At 36.9% G+C, this 6,013-nt stretch overlaps 1 protein-coding gene across 1 annotated transcript in view; it reads right to left on the reverse strand.

The window, feature by feature from the left end:
• sun1 (Sad1 and UNC84 domain containing 1) overlaps positions 1 to 2,730 on the reverse strand; it is a 30,827-nt gene extending 28,097 nt beyond the window's left edge. The window contains exon 1 of the mRNA XM_034893072.1: positions 2,482 to 2,730. The gene's annotated coding sequence lies outside the window, so the exon portion shown is untranslated. The remainder of the gene's footprint in view (positions 1 to 2,481) is intronic.
• Positions 2,731 to 6,013: the final 3,283 nt, after the last annotated feature.

A 6,013-nucleotide genomic window follows, 5' to 3' on the forward strand; every position in this document is an offset into this window, starting at 1 on the left:
ACTGATCTCAGACTGCAGGGGAATTCATTAGCATTGGTATAACATTGTTGCAATATAGCTACTATAAAACAAACGTTTTAAAGTGGGATTTGACCAATGAACCAATGCACTAGAATACAATAGAATAAAATGCCCTAGAAAATAAGTAATTACAATGTTCTCACTATACGTTCAGTTATGATGAAACAACACAATCAAAGATGTATGAACACTGCTGACAAAAATGTTAATTACCATACAAGTGAGTAACTTGTATGTCTACTTCTTTATTTTCTACTGAATCTTTGCATTCTTTCATTAGGAGTGGAGCTGAATTAGTATTGCTTGAGAAAGAGAAGACCACTGCATGTGTCAGCACACACACATAAAGCAGAACACCCCATTCTGAACATGTATTTTCCATCAAAATGTTTGGTGTAAACACAGGAAAAAGTATTTTGAAAGTGTTAACCTACATAGATAACCAATTACCACACAGGTTTATTAATTTGTGTCTGATTAGACCTTCTCAGGTAAGAGTTGTGCAAGACTGTGCTGGTACTGTGCTTGAAGTCATCATTGTGTACTAATACAAATAAGAGTTATAACTTGTCCTGCCACAAACAAACAGCAGAGCTCCCACAGTCCCTATATCTTGCTGCATGCAACACAAACTTGTATTTTTTGATATTATGAGCACACAATGGTAGTTTTACATACCTTTCAGGACCTTCAAGGCTCTGGTATGTAACACTCTTAAAGCGTTGATTTTACATAGTGAGTACTTTAAGTGCTGGTCGTAGTTATGTACTCAAGTATAATTTTGAAAGCAGGGCTTTTACTGACCTCTCCGCAGTTGAAGCAGGACATTTTGCACAGAAATATATAAAATATTATTGATACCTAGATCTAAATCCTATAATAGAACAACTGATAAAAACAAATAAGGTCTTGGGCGAGGCGCCATCTGCTGGACAGCAGTCTATAAACTTCATTTAGATGAACTTTGGACCAATCTGATTGAGACATTGCTATCCCACTCCCTGTTGCAGCCTAGATAAAACGATACTCTAGTACAAGTAATAATGCACTGCATTTAAAATCCTCTTACTAAAAGTACAAAAGTATCATCAGCTACATGGCCCTTGATTGGTGTCCTATATATAACATTGTTAATATGGATTCATCAATAATAAGCAGAAGGTTACTGCTGTAACTAAAAAAATTAAAGTCACATATATTTTTATTTTTACATATATAGTTTGGTAGTTAAGGCCAGTGGTTAGGGGTCGGTACCCTCCATAAGGCCTTTTTCACATTTTGACTTGTCATAAAAAGCAAAAGGTTTTAATTTTTAACAATAGCTCTGTTCTATTCAAGTGTCCCAGCCAGAGGACGGTGAGCCAGCATATACAGGACCCTGAAATCAGTAATTTACTAAATTTCCACCAGTGCTTTTCCTACCGTGACGTGTCAAAAAGTTTCCTGTGAAAAACTCCTATAGTTCAAAAGAAAAATTGAAGGGGTTATTAGATTATCAATTAAAGAGGGAAGAAGATAAAAAAGATCTGCTACAAAAAAAATCTGGAGTACTTTGTGGATTAATTTCTTCATATTTTGCGAATAACTTAAAATATTTACTTATTGGAGGCTCAAATTGTTATTTAAATGAAGGCATGTTAGTTTAGAGGGGATTTCTTTTTGGTTGAACTCAACAGACATGTGAAAAGTGACAAGGGGCCTCAACAAGCTACTGATTTCTTAAAGAGGTCACGAGCCAAAAGAAAGGGAACAACTACAAATGTAGATAGTGACTTACCTCTAATATCCCCTCTACTTCAAGCCAACACTCCAGTCCCGTGTCTGGAACAGCCGAAAGCCAGGGAGAACATCTTGCACATGCTTATTCCTGACTAACAAAACCCGTTTTGTTTAGCAAGACAATCCTGTAGTCTTTTACTGTCGTAAAAAATACGATAGTCTCGCGGATTTAAACGAAGAAGGAAGTGTACAGACGTTGAGCCCCTTCGCAAAGATACTTTGCTAATGAGAAGTTCATAGAAATAACCACAACAGACAGGAGGTGCAAGTTACAAAGGGATTCATGGCAGAACAATTGAATAAGCGTTCCCATTTTTGCAGTTTGAGATTCAATGAATCCGTAGAAGACACAATGTCCAGTGACCATGTAGGCTACAAGAAATTAGCCCAACTTAGCCTCCTGCTACTGTACTGGTCAGGAAAAACACAAAAGCTGAAGTGACTATCCTGGCTTCTTTAAGGTCTTCTCCTCTATGTTTAAGTTCGTCTTATTATCAGTATAAACCTCTGCAGATACAAACAATCCACGAAGATACAACACGTGTGCCCCAAAACATTGCACCACAGAGCAAAACGTTAAGAGTGTTAAATAACCAAATTTAAGATTGGAGAAGTAGCTAACAGTTCAGGATAGCACATGTGAAATGTATACAGGCAACATCATTTAGTTAGACTACTCACATGTTGACTCCGACGATGGTGACATTCAGTTGTGTTTATCTTGAAGTATCCAGTTCGTTAAAGATTAACAAGAAGTTGCACATTTAGCTAGCTACTCCTCAGAAGAGTGGACTTCATCTAACGTTCGCTTTTCCCGCACACGGTCATACTTTCCGTTGAGACAAGAGCGTCACAACCACCAATCCTAATATGGTAAAAATGACTATATATGGGATCTGTCAAAACGCCTATCCTGTAATTAGCTGTCGATATTAAACAGCATCACTTAGTGGCCGCGGACGTAAACAACAACTAACAGTGAATTCATAAAAAATTACCAGCTACTACTGCAAGCTACTACCAATGATGAGGATGCTGAAGATGATGATGAAAAATGCATTCACATAATAGAAAAAAACATATATAAAATGGTTTCCTTACGCCTCTCTCACCTGAAGCCTAGCAGAGGAAATGATATAGAAAAAGGAACTAAGATATGAATTATATTGATTCTCAAGTTCTCACAGTTGAGTCAAAGTAGCCATTTATAGTGAAGGGAGTCTACAAAAGTAGTCTAATGTTGCTTGTTTAAACTAGTAAGCTCAAACAAAGAGAGCACTGAAGAAAACTGATATCCAGACTTGTTTGTAATTCTGTTATCGAAGTTCATATGGTAGCTAAGACTATCTCCAAGCTAGAAAAAAAATGCTTTAAAAATATAGTCATGGCAACATGATCCCTTTGTTTACTGCAGTGCTTATCTCTTCTCACCATTTTACTCCTGTGACCTTAAAGCTCAATAGCATTTCACCTGTTCTAATTATTTCTAACTTATTTAAAATACTATATTTATTTAAGTCTTCCTGTATTGTGAATCCTAAAGTGTCAAAATATGTACTTTGAGTTTACAGTATTGAGACCACTGTTCAAAGACCAAAAACCACTCAGTCTAAGCATTCAGAGAAAACCTGAAGAACTGGACACTTTTCATTTGTGGAATGATGGTGATGCAATTCCATTGTCCTTGAGATCACATGACCACAGGTGAAAAGGAAGATGATTAAACCAGTTCTCTGTTCTGAGTGTATAGAAGGTTGCTTGTTTTACGATCACTAACAATGACAATTTTAATTTTTCTAATGTGTTTGTGCTGCCTCCTTCCTGTGCAGCCTGAAGACGTGGACCGCTGTAAGTAAATGAAATGCTACACTTCTGCTGCATTCCTGAGTCATGATATGATTTGTAGTTTGGATAGTCTTGGTTTCTGTTGACTGTTTTCTTTTTACCAGATGCCTATTGTGAGAGTTGTCTGACAACAGCACGAGGTATGGTGGATAACTATTGAGCTTGCTTAAAAAACAAAGATTTAAATGATACGCAATGAATGATCAACCAAGTGTCACTTGTTATGACTATTTTCTGTAAAATTAAATAAAAGCATATGCTTACTGCCCCGTCAGAGATTGAGAAAGCCATGAAGGAAGCCCCGAATGAGAGCAGACAGACAGTAGTTGAGAACCTCATCGCTGGGGGTGTATGTGAGAAACTGCTGTCCTACAAACATGACCATGACTCGAAGGACACAATGACATCCTCCTGCATGCAATTGTTAGGTAAAATCAGGAGGGAATGACATTGAATTTGCATATTTTTTACACTCTAAGGAATCAATCAATTTTTTTTACTCTCCATCTAGAGTCTCTTTATGACCAGCTCTATGTAGCTTTGGTGAATAAAGAACCAAAGCATCTGGATGTAGTCCTGTGTTATGAGCAGTCCAGGGCATGTATAGGGGTGAAACGTCACTCTTCTAAGGTAGGCTTTAGGTATAATATTGAAACACATATACATTATTATTATTAAGCTAAATTGCTCATATAAGAACTAACGTTGTTTATCTTTTGTGATAGAGTTCCAAAACCCCCTTTACAGAAAGTGACATTGAAGCTCTACTTCGAGACAACAAGGAGCATGTGCTCATTGCACAACCTGTACATTCAGGTTCCCCTGTGCACTCAAAAGATGAGTTGTGAAAACAGCAATGTGAATGTATGATGGCTTGCTGTACTGTGTTTTTTAGTGTCAGTATAATAAATACATCATTGGAAATCATTGTTGGCTGTCCATCACACCTTGCATGGCCTCATCTTTTCAGCAATATCAAATAATAAAAAGAGCTTGATTATTTATATTAGAATGATATAGGGCACCAATAGCCCATTGAGTGTATTAAGAGTCTCCATTGATGTAAAAAATATACCGTATGTACTTATTTGAAATCTTGTCTAACATGTTTTGCCTTTGTTGAATGTGCGTCAGGCAGTGGTGTACCAACAGTCAAAGTTCTTGTGAAAAAAAACTGACAAAAAATCTCAAATTCAAATCAGAATAACATGGTACCAGAGCCACAGGCTGATGGTCAGATTAATCTGTTAGAAGAATCTGGGTTGAACCTTTTCTGTGGGGCCCTATAACCCACCAAACCAATCTACTGCTCTGTGTGAATTCCTGCCTGCATCAAGTTCTCCCTAAATCCAGTTCACACAACAGAAACTGAGTACTATATGGTTTTCTGTGTGATGGTTTGTGGTAACTTGATTAAACACACCTTCATTTAGGAATATGTTTACTGTGACAATATGATATTAAAATAGCAACCAATCCCTTGTTTTGATCCAGACACTTCAATACAATACAGACATAATCGCCTCTCAAGTGAGAAAAGGTCACAAAGTACATTATAATTAGCCGAGACGCAGACATGGTCATATGGTGCATTCTTCATAATGGAGTTTCAAAGGAAAACATATGGATATATCATTATTTTTTTTTAGAAAATATCTAAATGTGGCTGGTGTTGTTACCTAACTTCCCCAGGAGTCCTGATCCCCAGGGGCCAACAATAGCCCATCTAGGGCTTTATGTGGCAGATACTGTACTAATAGCATTTCAATCAGGAGAGGTCACATATTGTATTATAGGTCACATTTGCACAGGGTTAAACTGTATTGGCTATGTATGTGTTTAAACTGTATTGGCTCTGCATGCATGCTTACTGTATGTATGTATGTATGTATGTATGTATGTATGTATGTATGTAGCCTATGTATGTAGGTATGTATGTAGGCTATATGTAGCGATGTCAAAATCTAAATTTGATACCACTATTATGCTATATTGTGAAAATTCACAACATTTATTTGGGCGAAATAAGATTGCTCAGAGAAACTGTGTTCTTGTAAAATTCCAGAATAGGACTAGGCTACTGTACAAAATGCAGTGGAAAGAACCATCTATGGAAAGAACGATGTGAAGCGTGATGAACAATAGGATCCATCCTCTTTTGTAATCGTCGCAAACAAGGGGATTTAAAATGTAGATATAACTGTTTGACAAAAATCTCGTACCATTTTTACTTACAGTTTCACACTTTACTTTCCTTTAGTTGCTTTACCACCGTTTCCCGCCATATTTGAACAATAATTTCCATACCACATTCTAGCTTTGTTCTTTCATCCGTGCGTAAGTTGAATTGTTGACATTAGAATGAATT

Source organism: Etheostoma cragini, chromosome 15, assembly GCF_013103735.1.
Source record: "Etheostoma cragini isolate CJK2018 chromosome 15, CSU_Ecrag_1.0, whole genome shotgun sequence".
Taxonomy (NCBI): domain Eukaryota; kingdom Metazoa; phylum Chordata; class Actinopteri; order Perciformes; family Percidae; genus Etheostoma; species Etheostoma cragini.